At 40.1% G+C, this 14,756-nt stretch overlaps 1 long non-coding RNA gene across 1 annotated transcript in view; it reads right to left on the reverse strand.

Annotated features, from left to right (window-relative positions):
- Window positions 1–211: 211 nt before the first annotated feature.
- The window catches only part of LOC111551317, a 105,536-nt gene continuing 90,991 nt past the window's right edge, over window positions 212–14,756 (reverse strand). Inside the window, exons 2-3 of the long non-coding RNA XR_002734321.1 lie at window positions 7,864–7,939; window positions 212–256 (exon numbers count right to left, since the gene is read on the reverse strand). This is a non-coding gene — a long non-coding RNA (uncharacterized LOC111551317). The remainder of the gene's footprint in view (window positions 257–7,863; window positions 7,940–14,756) is intronic.

Here is a 14,756-nt window from a genome sequence, read left to right on the forward strand (position 1 = left end):
AAAACTTTATTTACAAAACCAGGCAGTGGGTTGGATTTTGCCCATGGGCTATTCTTTGTCAACCCTAGTTTAAAGTATAGATTAGCAAGAAAGCTTCAGGTGAACAGACAGATTTTTAAAGTATCTTTTCACGTGTTCATCTCTTAGAAGGAAAAAAAAAACATTTTGTTGAACTTTTTTTACCTTCTGCAGACAACAGTATGGTATTTTTCCCCTTTTAATATTTTGCATCTTAAGTTTTTAGATTCCTCCTCCCCTGCAAAAAAAAAAAAAAAAAAGAAAGAAAGAAAGAAAGAAAAATAAAAAGGGAGAAGAATTTTAATTCAGAGAAGAGAGGTTAAATGGTTAAAAAATTAGAAGGTGAAAGTATCACTTATCTGCAAACACAGCCTCTTCTTTAGAAACTGATTTACCCAGACATTGAATTGATTATAAGATATGTAGAGTAAAAACAAATTTGCTGACCTTCATTTCAGAGAGCAAAGGTTAAATTCATACCCTGTAGGATGGTGCTGCTAAATTGCTCCCAAGCTGCCTAGTGACATATTTTCAAAAAATATCTCTCTCCAACTTTATCAAGTGTTCTTTGTGTTCTGGAAACATGATTTTGAGTCCCAGCTGGAGCTGGGACCTCATAAGTCTTAGATAGCTTAAATTCTTCTCCAACTATATCCAGAGGCATATGGCTAGTTGGGATAGACGTTAATTGCAGGGATTAATATCTCTGAGTCTAGTTGTTTATTGAAGACTGAAATTAACATTTTAAGCTAGATAACCAAGGGTTGCACAAACTGTGCATAGATAAAGGGCTAAAAATGTCCATTTTGATGTCCTTGACATTGGGCTGAATAAATATGTCTTGGATTGTAATATCTGGCAATAACTGTGTATTCCCAATTTCTTTGCCTTTAAGCAATGCCTCAGAGGAGAACCTCAACAGTTCAAAAGTTGGGAAAACTGTACACACAAAAAATTGATCCAACACAATAACGTTTTTAAAATATCAAGCAAATTTTCTGTCTCTTTCATTGTAAACTAATACAAAACACCCCAGTAGTAATAGTTCACAAAATTCATTTCACAGCAAAGTTTTCCTAGTTCTTAGTGAGAAGAAAAAAATAGGACACTGATGTAAATATTTTATATAGCTAAGTACATTTCATTTAAAGAGCCATCCTTTAGTCTAAATTATGCCTCTCTATCTGTATGTTAAATAACTAAATTTTATTACTTTTAATTAAATAGCTAATTACTTAGTGAAATAATACATTAACAACCCTATATTGGTCCCTACTTGTTTTATTTTATTATTATTATTTTGTATAGAGTCAGGATCTTTCTCTGTTGCCCAGGCTGGAGTGCAGTGGTGCGATCATAGCTCATTGAACCCTTGAACTCCTGGGTCCAAACAATCCCTCTGCCTCAGCCTCCCCAGCAGCCGGGAGTACAGATACCTGCCACCACATCTGACTAATTTTTAAATTTTCTGTAGATATGAGGTCTCGCTATGTTACCCAAGCTGGTCTCAAACTCCTGGACTCAAGCAAGCCTCCCGTCTTGGCCTCCCAAATGCTGGGATTATAGGTGTAAGCTACCACACCCAGCTCCCAGTTGTTTTAAACCACAATTATACTATTTAATGAGAACGGAATTGAGAAGAGGAAAGGGTGTTATTGAAACTTTATTTTCTTCCATTTGCTGGCTCAACAGGGAGTAACAAATCTGGATTTTTTTTTTCTTACAAAGTTCAAAAGGTATGTCATTGCTGACCCCTTAGAATCTAAAGTGTAAAACACTAAGCTGAACAATTTTTGTCGTTTGGCAGCTGTATGTGTACACTCGTGAAGAGGTCTCCTCACTGAGATAGTAGGAGGCATATATCAGTATGCCTTATTTAGTGGATGTAGAAATTGAAAATTGTTTTTACCAACTATGAGAGAAATGAAAATTAAATCCAAATATCCTCATGGATATCACTTTATTGATACACCACATACTTCCTATTGTAGCCAGAAGCAAATCAATAGTAATTTAATCATTGGATTTTCCAGTAAGATACCTATCAGGTGACCTTGAATATCTTCTTTGTCCTCACCAAGACTTGGCTTCTTAATCTATAAATGGTGAGAATAAAATGTCCAATCTCATAGGAGTGCTTGGGGATTAAATGAGACAATGTATATAATACACTACTTACTGGCATAAAATAAGTGCTCAGTAAATGTTTTGTGTTATCATTTGAATTACATGCATATACTGTGACCTCAACATAAATAGAAAAGATTGCATGTAACCTGAGGGAATAAAGGTATCCCTATTAACCCCAATCAAGAATGCTTGCCTGAGCATGGGAATGAGCTACCAACCTATTATTTCAGCTGGAGAAAGTTATACAATACCAATCAAAGCTCCATTGGATATAAGGAACAAAAACCTACTCAAAGTAGCCCAAGAAAGAAGGAGATTTATTTCATCGACAATTTATCCAACAGACAGAGTGCCCACTCTCTGCCAAAACATGGCAGCGTATCTTGTGGCAAAGAAGTCCCACCAGATGTCATGGACTGGAGCTGAAATCTGGGGTTTGGAAACCATTTGTTCTAATTTTCAAAACCTTCATGGTCTTTCTCATATCTTCTCATGCCTTTATTATCCTTTGCTATGATCTGAATGTGTCCTCCAAATTTCATGTTGAAACTTAATGACCAATGTGATAGTATCAAGGAGTGAGGCTTTAGGAGGTGCTTAAGATGAAAAGGACGCTGCCTTGCCCTTCTGCCATGTGAGAACTCTGCAAGAAGACACCATCTATGAAGCAGAGAGCCCTCACCAGACACCAAATCCACTGCAACCTTGAGCTTGGACTTCCCAGCCTCTAAAATTGTGAGCAATACATGTCTATTACTTACAAATTACCCAGTGTAAGGTATTTTGTTACAGCAGCCTGAACAGACTGACTCCCTTTGTGCATCTACTCCATTTTTCTCTCTTTCTCTCTTTACCTTAGCCTCAATCTCCAGTTTCTCCTCACTCAAGGATTTATACCAACTGGAATCTTCTTCTGTGTAATTTAAAACTCTTAAAAGAAGAGATCTGATTGGCTTTACCAATCTGATTGGCCTCCTTGTGGCCAGATGATGTTAATCAGCTGAAGCCATAGCAATATGGAGAGTTGGGACTCTCGAGTGTGCAAACACGATAACCCAGGTTCACACATTTCAGGTCATGGTGGAGGTCCAACTGGATAAATAGGCCTACTCTATGACCTAGTGTCCAGGAGAATTGAGGGATGAAGTGATAATGGTCCCTCACAAATCTATCTCTACAGTGAAGAAGAATACTAAAAGTCATATCTCCATAGAAAGTACACATTCCTGTATTTTATTTAAAGGGCAACATGTGAACTCCTGGTTTCACATTATGCCCAAGTCTTTTGAGAAACACATCCAACAGTGGTTTGTGCCTATTTCATACTTGTTTGATTTTATTTGGCAGCAACATGAAGATCGTGTTTCAAATAAAACCCAGTACTGTCCTTTATATGTTTCATTAAGCATTGTATGCTGTTCCTGTCCTCTTTTTTCACAGTCATGCCCAGGCATACTTCTCAGACTCCTTTTGTGGGAATATTTTTCTCATTTTTACATTACGGTTTCTCATAGCCAAAAAATAACTCTGACATTTGACATAGGGTTGGAGGATTTGGGGAAAATAAAAGTCCCTTACCAACTCATTGTTTATATCAATGAACTAATAAAATTGCTTTTTCTTGATAGTGTTTAGAAAAACTGCCAGGAAACCTAAAACTGAAATACGTTCCTGAAGAGGACAGGAGAGAAGGAGGATGGGGGAGACTGTGAGACTGAAAGTCCTAGCCCGGGCTCTGCCCTCATAGGCTGTGGATCCTTAGGCAAATTACATAACCTTTCTGGGCCTCAGCTTTGCCTCATATAGGGGTGATACTGCCTTGAGTTCCCAGGTTTGTTTGAGGACACAATGAAATAAAAATGTACTCTCACAAGAGTATTTTCATGGTTTGAGAATATGCTTCCAAAAGTGGAAGATGCTAGTGAAAAGAATAAAAATCCCTCCTAAGGCCAGGAAGCTGACTACAGCTGCCTCCTTTGCCGTGTGACTCCCTCGAATTGATTTCTGGTTGCCTCAGCAGCAGATGAATCCAAACCCTTTGTACTAACTCTGCCCTGTTTAGTTCCCCGCAGTCTTGTGGACAGATCCTGTCATATTTGTTTCCCTGCTGTTTCTTGGATCAGTCCCTCCAAAGGTAGATACTCACCTCTCATGGTGATTTGAAAACTAAATTGGTCAACACACTCTAGTAACTCTTGTTCATCAGGCATTGTGCTAGGCTGTGATTTTAGAATAATAAAAAAAGCAATATTCCAGGAGGTCTTTTAAGCATTTACATCAATGTTGTCATCTGATGTGCATGACAAACCCCTAAAGTATATTATTATTATTTTTCCCAGTTTTATAAATTAAAAATTGAGGCAGAGAAAGTAACCTGTCAGGGGGTAAACAGCCTATTAGTTGTGGGACCAGGCTGCGAATTCAAATGATAACTAGAGCCTCCTCCCAGACTCCAAAGAGTTTATAACCTACCAGGAGGTTTGTATATCACATGCTACTAGCTATAACACAGAATGACATGTCCCAGCCTAGTGTTGCGGGATGAGGGAGCTCAGATGTGGGTTGGATTATTTCTGCCTGTTTCTTTTAGGACAACCTCAAAGGTGGGTTGAATCTTAGGATGAGCCAAGCTGACCAGACCCTCCCTTGTCACAATCCACTTGGATCTACCCACCAGAATTTTAGATATAATTCCTGCCATAGTTTTCAGTAGCCACATAAGCCTACGTGTCAGTGAATTGGAGGCAAACAAAAATAATAATAAAAAAAACTCAACCCCTCAGCTGAGTGGTAAAATACTTAATGCTTAATGATAGTACAAACTATCTACCACCCAACTTTCCATCCCGTATGCCTTCACCTCAGGCAGATCATAAATGTTGAGACCCTGGAGATCATCTAGTTCAATTATAGCAAATAGATTTCATTTCATGTGTCTACTCCAATCTACTGAGAGTGGATTGGCTGCTGGAACACTGGGCTTAGAGGGATGCTGAGGCTGTCAGAGATCAAAGGGGAAAAAACGTGCCACAATTGATTAGTGATGTCTGACGTGGGCTCAGGAGTGGAGAATGATGACACATACGCAACACATACACCAGACACCATCTGATCCAACTTGCTTGTTTTACAGAAGAGGAAACAGCACTCCAAAATGGAAGGTGGTGTGCCCAAAATTGCTTCACAGGTTAGTGACAGAGTTACTTGATTCCCAGCGCTCTTACTGTAACACCTCAACTCCTGTTAAGTGATAATTGATGTTCACAAGATCAGCAGCAAAACCAGCAAGAAAATTACATTATGCTTAGTACAGTGTTTGTGTTAAGTGTATTTTATTCTGATTCCTTGAAAGCTGCTGATCCATGTAATGTAACCCCATTCACTGGAATATTTGATTATTCAGAGCATTCCCTGACTTGGCTGCATAATGGGAAATAACCATCCCCCTGGCAAGTAGCAATTTATTCTAGAAAAAAGAAAAGACAACAGTTCAAGGTCTACATTCGTTTTCAAAAGGGCCAGTGACAAACATTTATGTAAGTGGTGCTGCTGACCAGTTTGACCTAAGCTTGTCAGTAAAACCTGACAAAATGAAAGGCATTTGAAGGAATGATGGCTCGCTAAACAGTAAGCTTGGCTAGGCTAAACCTTGGTGGCCAGATTTCTTCATCTCTAAACATTCTTGAAGTATGAGCTCATCAAGATGTGAGCCCCAAGGGACAAGTGGGACTGCAAAGGTAGAGAGGAAGAAAGGAGGGCATGCCAAGTAGGGGGGTGCATATACAAAGATTCCTGGCCTGAAGGAGTACAGCCCTTTGATGGAAGCAGGTGGAGTTTTGGGAAAATTGAGAGGCAAATGCACCGGAGTGGAGAGAGCCTGGATTTGGCACTTAGATAGACCTCCAACTCAATCCGAACTCTGTCACTTGGTAGCTGCAGAATCCCAACACAGGTTTCCTTGCAACCTCTCTGGGTCTCAGTTTCCTCATCACAAAAAAGAGACACCACCACCTATCTTTCAGGATGCTGTCAAAATTGAATGAGATAATTATGTCAAACACCCATACGTGATGCCTGGCATTTAGTAGGTGCTCGAAACATGGTCAGGTCCGGTCATGAATAAACATGCTGGTTTAGTATATTTTGTGGTAAAAACAATACTAGGGCAGGAGTGAGAAGCCCTGAGTTCTGATCCCAGCTCTGTTACAAATGCACTGAGTCCTTGGACCCTCTGCCTTGCACACAGACAACATTAAATAAATATTCACAGAAAGAATAAATATATGAATAAGAAAATCCAAGAAAGATTTTACATAAACTTGGTGGGCTCCAGTTTTCTTACCTATCAAAGGAAGACCGGCTTCTCAGATCTCATTTAATAATAAAGTTCTTTTGATATCTGTATTTCATGCAGCTGAAAGCATCCACTATAATTTGAGCACTGTCTTTGGCATGAGACCAAAGTGCCAGGGAAGTTCATAGAATGCAGTCCTGACCTCAGCAGTCCCTTGGCTTAATGGCACCTAAAGTCTTGACCCTGCCCATCCCAAAATCCTAAAATGCTTTGCTCCTTCTTAGAGCTGACTCCAAGCAAAGGAAAGCAGATTTAAAAGCAAAAGATATAGCCATGGGTAGAATTGAGGGCTGGGGATGTGTTTCTGCCACAACTCATTCATATGAACTACTGACACCAGCATTGTCCTCTTTCTGGATTTTCAGCCTCCTCAACTGTGAATCAGGAACTGCTAATTAGAGGGCTTATGCTTCTCAGTCACAAAGAAAGTCAGAATTCCCTGTCCACCCTTGGCCGTTCGCTGCAGATGGACACAGGTTGTTCAGTGGGAAGTGAGTAGCAGGGAAGGTGTGCTGAGCCATCAGGGCACCAGCTCAGCTCAGGGACCGTCACACTTTTCCTGGCTTCCCATTCCCCAGAGGAGATTTCCCTGAAGGGTGGGCTCAGATCCCAGAAGGGGGCAAAGGAGCTCAGGAGCAGGGGGACAGTAACATTCATAAGAGGAGAGTTCAAAAGGAAATAGCACAAGCTGGAAGTAATTGATGTGTCTTTAATGCTTTAAATATGCCTGCTTTGTTTATTTTTTTAAATCTCAACAAGTCACAGACACTGAATGGTAAATTAGATTTCTATTCCTCCCTTTTGGTACTCCCCCTTAAGAGAAGTTTTTATATGGCTTTTAAAGATAAAACTTCAGAAGGCCCTAGGTCTGTGCCCAGGAGTCAGGGAAAGCATCCATTTGACTGAGGGAGGGAAGTAGCAAAGACTGGTTGATGTGCCCTTCATGAAAATGAGGCAGAAACCAGGAAGTACAATGAGGTAGAAACGGACAGTTAAGTTTGCTGGGAGTTGATGAAAGCAAGAAGTCACAGGATCAGAGAAGTGAGGGGAGCTGTTTGTAATTCACACGAGTGCTAATAGGAAATCACTATAGGTTTCTAAGCAGAGTAGGAACATTAGGAAAATTCTGTTGATGAAAGATACTTCTAGTACCTCTTCTTGCTGCAGATGAGAATAAATGGTAGGAAGGGCATGTTGACCTACGAAATAGATCATATTTAGACTTGGAAATAGCAATGATGAGGCTAGGCTGTGATTTTTCTAACCTGTGATTTACTCAAATAACAAAGATGTTTTTGGTGCCATGCAATATCATTTAGTTATGTAAGCATTTACTCAACAAATAATTATTAAATACTTACTGTGTGGTCATCCCTCTTGGAAATACAAAAGAGGAAGAAATTCATGGTCTCATCAGCATAAGTGTATACAAGTATGCTAAAAAGAAAAATACAAAATAGGACACAATTAGTTACCTAAGAAGTAGTGCAAATACTGGATGATATAAACAATCTGTTGAAAAATTCCTTGAGAGCTGGGAATGTCTGGATAGGGCAGGTAAATGACAGGTGGGGACAGGTGATTGAGGCAAAGAAGTATTCCAGGCTGTGGGAAAAGTTTGGCAAAGATTTTGAGGGAAGCATGAGGAGAGTGTTGAAGGCTCTTTGGGGTGGGGCCTGTCTGAGATGAAAGTATTCAAATGCTCTCTTGGAAACAAAGTGGAAGGCTTCCTGACTTTTGATACCGAGCTCACCACTTTAAATGGTGATTTAAGATGAAGAATCTAGCCACTTTGTTTGGGGTGAGTTGGAGGCAGGAGAATTGAGGTAGGAGAGCTCAGCTGGGGGCTACGCTGCTGATCCAGAGGTGAAGAGATAGGCCTGGGAGGCTGGTCAGGCATAGCTTATCCTAACAGTGGGTGTCCGTTGGCACTTTCAAATATTCCAGGGCCCAGCCAGCCGTCCAAGCTGTCCAAAGAACAAATTGGACACCAGTGCTCCGAAGCCCTGCTCATGCCAGGAAATGAATACTTCTGGTGCCTAGGAGGAGCCTGGAGAATGGAACAAAACCCCAGGAAAGTGTGCTTCCCATCTGCAGCCCACGTCCCCGGCAGCCTGCCCACCATTGTGGAAAAGAGGGATTAATAAGATGCAGACCGTCCAAGACCTAGCCTTATATTATTCATTTTTCTTGGAAATGTGTAAGGTTCTGTGATCCCTCTCTAGTCTCATATGCCATACTCAGCTTATATTTTCACAGGCACAGGGCTGTTGCTTGGGCCGGCATCTGCTTTAGCATGGAGGAGGCACTGCCTTTAGTCCACACTGAGGGCAGGCCACCGTAGTGGGAGGGGACCCATTCCAGGTGGCATCAGTTAGCCCCAGGAGCCCAGCTTTCTGGGGCTAATCATAGAGCAGGAAACTAGAAAATCGGGAGTCTTTTTTTTTTCTTCCTTTTTATTTCTTTTTGAGACGGGGTTTTGCTCTTGTTGCCCAGGTTGGAGTGCAATGGTATGATCTCAGCTCACTGCAACCTCTGCCTCCTGGGTTCAAGCGATTCTCTCACCTCAGCCTCCCAAGTAGCGGAGATTACAGATGCCCACCATGACACCCAGCTAATTTTTGTATTTTTAGTAGAGACAGGGTTTCACCATGTTGGCCAGGCTAGTCTCAAACTCCTGACTTCAGGTGATCCACCCGCTTTGGCCTCCCAAAGTACTGGGATTACAGGCATGAGCCACTGCACCTGGCCCTCTTTTTTTTTTTTTTCATTTGAAGGCAATAAGAGATTTTCTTGAGTATCAAACTGAATTAAATTTCTCAGTTTAGAAAAGCCGTAAGAATTTTATTTGCTCTATAGTGCTCTACTTCCAGACCGTGAGCATCTCTACAAGTTTCTCTTTCTAGCTGAGACCCTCTGTTTTATTTTTCTGAATAACCTGTAATTTATTCTATTACCTAGTAATGGGTACCTAGGATCACCTGGTCTGAACGAAAGTTATCTTGGCTTTCCATATCAGATCACACTCCTAGAGTTAGGATCACTTTCTTACACTCTAGAGTAAGGATCACTTTCTACCATTGGGAAGACAAGACGTTTTGAGGAAGGTTGTGATCTTTCATTTCGGTATTAAAAATGATGAAACAAAAACCACAAAGCTTTTATATATTTTAACCCAACTGATGAAAAGGTTACTTCTGCAAAATATATGAGTCCATACCCTTTCAACAGACCTCTAATTAACTGAGTGCTCTGTCCCTGACTGTCCTGTTTCGTTTGACGTAGTTTGCTGCTTCTTCCTTGTTTTCTAGTCACTAGTAACAACAAGTATTATCTCCTAGTGTCATATCTTGAGAGTGCCACTCAGCAGGGTGTAGCACAATACTGATCTTAGAAGCGTTCTAAAGGCTTGTTTAATAACCACCCCAAATGGATGTTTGAAAACCAGTCTGTTTTTCCCCAGGCCTGATCCTGCTGTCTCCCATCCCACCCCTCACCCCCTAATTGAGCTGTACTCACTCATAATTAGTGTAGCCTCCAGGCCTACTGAACTAATTGCTAGAATGCCCAGAGCCTATCTTGGTTCCCCTAACCAGTGCCTGGGCAACAGCCCACACACCATGCCTTTCTCTGCCTGTTCCCCACATCAGTGGGTGCCCAGGGACTGCAGCATCGTGGAGTTGGATTATTTCCAGATAAAGACATTGAGTTGTAGAGAAAGTATGGTAAACACCTAGATTTTTTTTGTTGTTGTTGTTTAGTAGGTTGGTTTATCCCTTTGATTCCCCTTCCTCCTGTCCTTCTTTTGGAAAACCATTTTTTCTCCACATTTCCAGCATTTAGGGTTCTTGAGGGGTTGAGCCACTTCTGCGCTCCAGAGAAAAGCACACAACTCACACCAGGTCAGTTTGCTTCCCTGCTTTCAGTCATTAATTTAGGATGTGGGTGTGTGACCCAAGCCAATCCAATAAGTGTCATTCTCAGGATTTTTGCTAGACCTATTGGAAAAGAGATGCTATGTTTCTGCTAGGTTTTAAAGCTGATAGATTATAACCTAGATGCTTCTGCTGATCATTATGTTACCTTAAAAGAAGCACCTTCTGAGTACTAAGCCAAGACATGAAATCAGAGATGAAAGATAGGAAAAATACAGATATCTTATGACATTATTTGAGCCCCTAGATCCAGCTGTGCCTGAAGGTAACTATCCCTGAACTTTTCAATTACTTTAGCCAAACAATTTCCCTCTACTGCTTAACGCAGTTTGAGCAAACGCTATTTTCCTGGAAGAGCTTCTGTAGCCTAATGCCTTGAGACTTGGAGTCTATTATTAATGCCGGGTTCCTATTCTTATTGATATGCTAAAACCAGGAATAGATTCATTCATTTCCATTTTATCTACAAAGATACAACATAGGGATATATAGCTTTTATGAAACTCTACAATCATTTCCAACTCATTTTAATCAATATCCTTGATCTTTTCTTTTCCAAACATGACTAAATAATGAACAAGTAGCAGAAGTTACAGATGGGGCTGGGCATGATGGCTTACGCCTGTAATCCCAACATTTTAGGAGGCCTAGACGGGTAGATCACCTGAAGTAAGGAGTTTGAGACCAGCCTGGTGAACATGGCAAAACATCATCTCTACTAAAAATACAAAAATTAGCCTGGCATGGTGGCGTGCACCTGTAATCCCAGCTACTCAGGAGGCTGAGGCAGGAGAATCACTTCAACCAGGGAGGCAGAGGTTGCAGGGAGCCAAGATCATGCCATTGCACTCTAGCCTGAGTGACAAGAGCAAAACTCCTTCTCGGGGGAAAAAAAAAATTACAGATAGTTTCCCTATATAAGGGCTAACAGATAATGAATGGTCTACATGTGAGAGGCAGCAACATGCAATCTGTCTGATGCACAAAACTGGTGCCCCGATCTCAAAAGGGTGATCACGGACACATTATTTACAATTTAAGTGAAGCCCCTCTCCAGAGTTGGTCCATCAGATCTAGGAAAAAGGACTTCCCAAGGCAAAGTTATTTTTCTTCCATAGGCCTAAAGACTAAATCTGTCAGTGAGAAAGACCTAAACACAAACCATGAACTTTGAAAGTAGACAGATTTGGATTTAGATTCCAAGGTTTGTTATTTACTAGTTATATAAACTCCCAGCGTTGTTGAATTGTTCAGACTATTTTCTTAGCCTTGGTTTCCTCACCCAGGAATGGCACTATCTCATAGGGTTCAGTGAAATTTTAAATCTAAGTACTTTGGTCACTAGCATATAGTAAGCACTCAATAATAGGCAGCCATTATTAGTATAACTACTACTAGTAATATTAATTGTACTATAATTAATATAACTAGTAAATAGTAATTATAATAATAATAATAGAGATACTAGGAGTTTACTCACTCCTATTTAAAATTCATATGTGTGGTGTAACCAAAATTTTAGGCCTGCAAATAGGATTAAGAATAATTACCATAGATAGGCTTTGGTGTTCTCAGCCGGGCATGTAAGGATTAGGATAGCAAGGAGAAGAAAGAAGGATGTTTCGTTTGGTTTGATTGAGTTAAACACAAATACCTTGACTAAACCATATTCCTCAAATATAAGATTTTGTACACCAATTTTTGCTTATTTCAAGTCAAGCAAAATGTCACATTTAAGATAATACTAACCACTCTCTTTCAACAGTTGAATTATATAAACTTTATAAAAATATCAAAGTTAATACAGTCCATTCATTTGTTCAGCCTCTACAAATAGCAAGCAAAATGACATATTAACTTTTAAAAGGAACATGTCTTAAATGCACTCTACAATATTTCATTTTTAAAATAAGACATAAAATGGAAAGAAAACTAAAAATGACAGTGAAGGTAAAAACTAAATAAAACTATGCCACAAAAATCATACAGAAAAAAAGATAATACCAATGAATGTAAAAATATCATACATATGCATATGATTATAATTCATTCAGTCCCTGTTAACTGAGTTTTAAATGAATTTACAGGGTCAGATTTTCCTTCACACCAAACCTGAGTCCTATATTGGTAAAGGAAAGAGAAAAGGGAGTTGCAGTTCCCCAAATGACTTCGGAGTAAAAAGCAGCTTAGGTGAGTGTTTCTTCTGTTTTGCTGTATCTAGGGCTCTTTGCCAGACTTCCCTGCCCTGACTCAGGAGTGGTCCAGAGACGGGTATGTAAAAAAATTCTAGCCGATGATAGTCATATTCAGGATTGTGTTGAACATCTTGGAGAGAGAAACTCACTTCTTTTGACAGAACCTGAAAGTTAGAGAAATGTATACCACTACTGCCAACTGCTACTACTACCACTGCCCATGAAACTCGAGACTTAAGTCAATGATAGTAGAAGACAGAGCTGAGAAATGGAGAGAAACCGAGTCCTGATTATCCGTTTGAGTCCTGAATCCAGCTGTGCCCAATGCTGCTTTCCAGTTTGTGTAAGCCCATGAATTCCCTTTTTGTTTTAGCCAGTTTAGGTAAGGATTTTGTTACTTGCAAATTAAAGTGACCTAATAATATAGAGATCCGGTATCAAAAGTAAACAAACAAAATAAAGAAATACCTAAATTTGAACTAGGAATAAGCAAATCAGGGAAAAAGTCTAGGATCAGTTAAATGAAGAATCAGTACAACAGCCTGTTGATCCTAGAAATTTCTACAAATTGAACCACAGAATCATGATGTACCTTCAGATAAAAATAACTAAACAAACAAAAGAAGCATCTATATATGCTCTGTGGCCATATCTGTTCAACTGGGGAGTTTCAAGAGAAAACTAGAAAAAGTGTCTGAATTCAAGATGGTGGCTCTGGCAGGCACAGGGAGCAGGATTGAGAACTCTCCTTGGGAAACTGGCTGAGGAGACAGCTGTTTTATATCTGCCCTGATCAGAAAAAGCATGGGGCCACTTGCTAAATGTTGAACAAGGATACTTGCAACAACTGCATTATTTAGGGCTTCTGTGGGTTCTTATTTGAGAAGTTTTCCCAAACTCGGGAAGGTGCCTGTAGGGCCAGAAATAAAGGGGTATGATTCTTCTAGCACACAAGCAGAAGGAACTCAGACAAATGAGGAATTGTAGTTTTATGAAATGCGGACTGTACAAAGCAGATGCATTAGGAATTTGGAACCAGCTTAAGACAGTACATTGCTTGTTCAATTCCTGGTAGAAATCCTGCCCCCCAAATTATTTTTAATCTTATATGGCAATTTATTTGCCAAAAAAAGGGCTTTGACGCAATGTTAGCATAAAAATCACTTTAAAGCCAGCGCGGAAGAATCATGGATCTCAGAAGCTTCCTTCCCAAACCGCAACTAGTCCAGTGCCCACTCCTGGCAGGGCAGAGTGCAGGATGATGGTGGGCTGAGAGCTGTGAAATGACAGTGGCAAAAGCCAAAATTTTTTCTTTACATTAAGAGCTCTGCATTAGGACTCACAGTCTTCTGAATCACACATTTGAAGTAACTGGTACTATTTAGTTCTGCTTCTATTGGACAAATATCAGGAACTATTTAAAAAACAGAGCAGGATTAATTCAGCCTAGTGCACATCCAAATTCCAAAGTTTGGGTCCCTTGGGCAGGACATGTGCCAACTACAGACAGCAAGTGCTTCACCTGGGAAACCAACAGTCATTCCACAACTTAGTCCCTATCCATGCCATAAGATGGCTCATCTGGGTACCAGGTGCTAAGGTGTGCTTATGGCAGAAAAACATTTCTAGTACATTCAATCCTCATTTTACATGATAAACAGGAGATGAGGTCTGTCTCTATGTTGGAAAACATACTATCCAAAATGAAATAAGCAGCTCAGTAAAAGAGCAGAGAATCAGCCCTAGAATATTGCCTCTGGAATAACAGACACTTAATAAATATATGCTGAGTGAATGATTAAAAGCATGAGCAAATGGATAAATGAATGAGTGAATTACTAGATTGATTACTGGTTGTGCCATTTAAAATAAGACCTGGAAGAGGACCACCTGAAGAGCTTCTAGAAGTAGAGCAAGATCACAGTTGGTCAACAGGACAAATGTTTATTACATACTCGCCTTGCACAAGATGAAGTAGGAAGTACCAAGAGGAGGGGAAATAATGATGTATCAACATGGTTTCTGTTCATCTTGCTTGCTATCCCTTGAGAAGAGAAAGATGGTATGGAAACGAGAGCTGATATTATAAGTCAGTTCTCTTGGTGAAGCAAGGGAGACAAAAAA

The sequence above is a fragment of the Piliocolobus tephrosceles genome, chromosome 9 (assembly GCF_002776525.5).
Source record: "Piliocolobus tephrosceles isolate RC106 chromosome 9, ASM277652v3, whole genome shotgun sequence".
NCBI lineage: Eukaryota > Metazoa > Chordata > Mammalia > Primates > Cercopithecidae > Piliocolobus > Piliocolobus tephrosceles.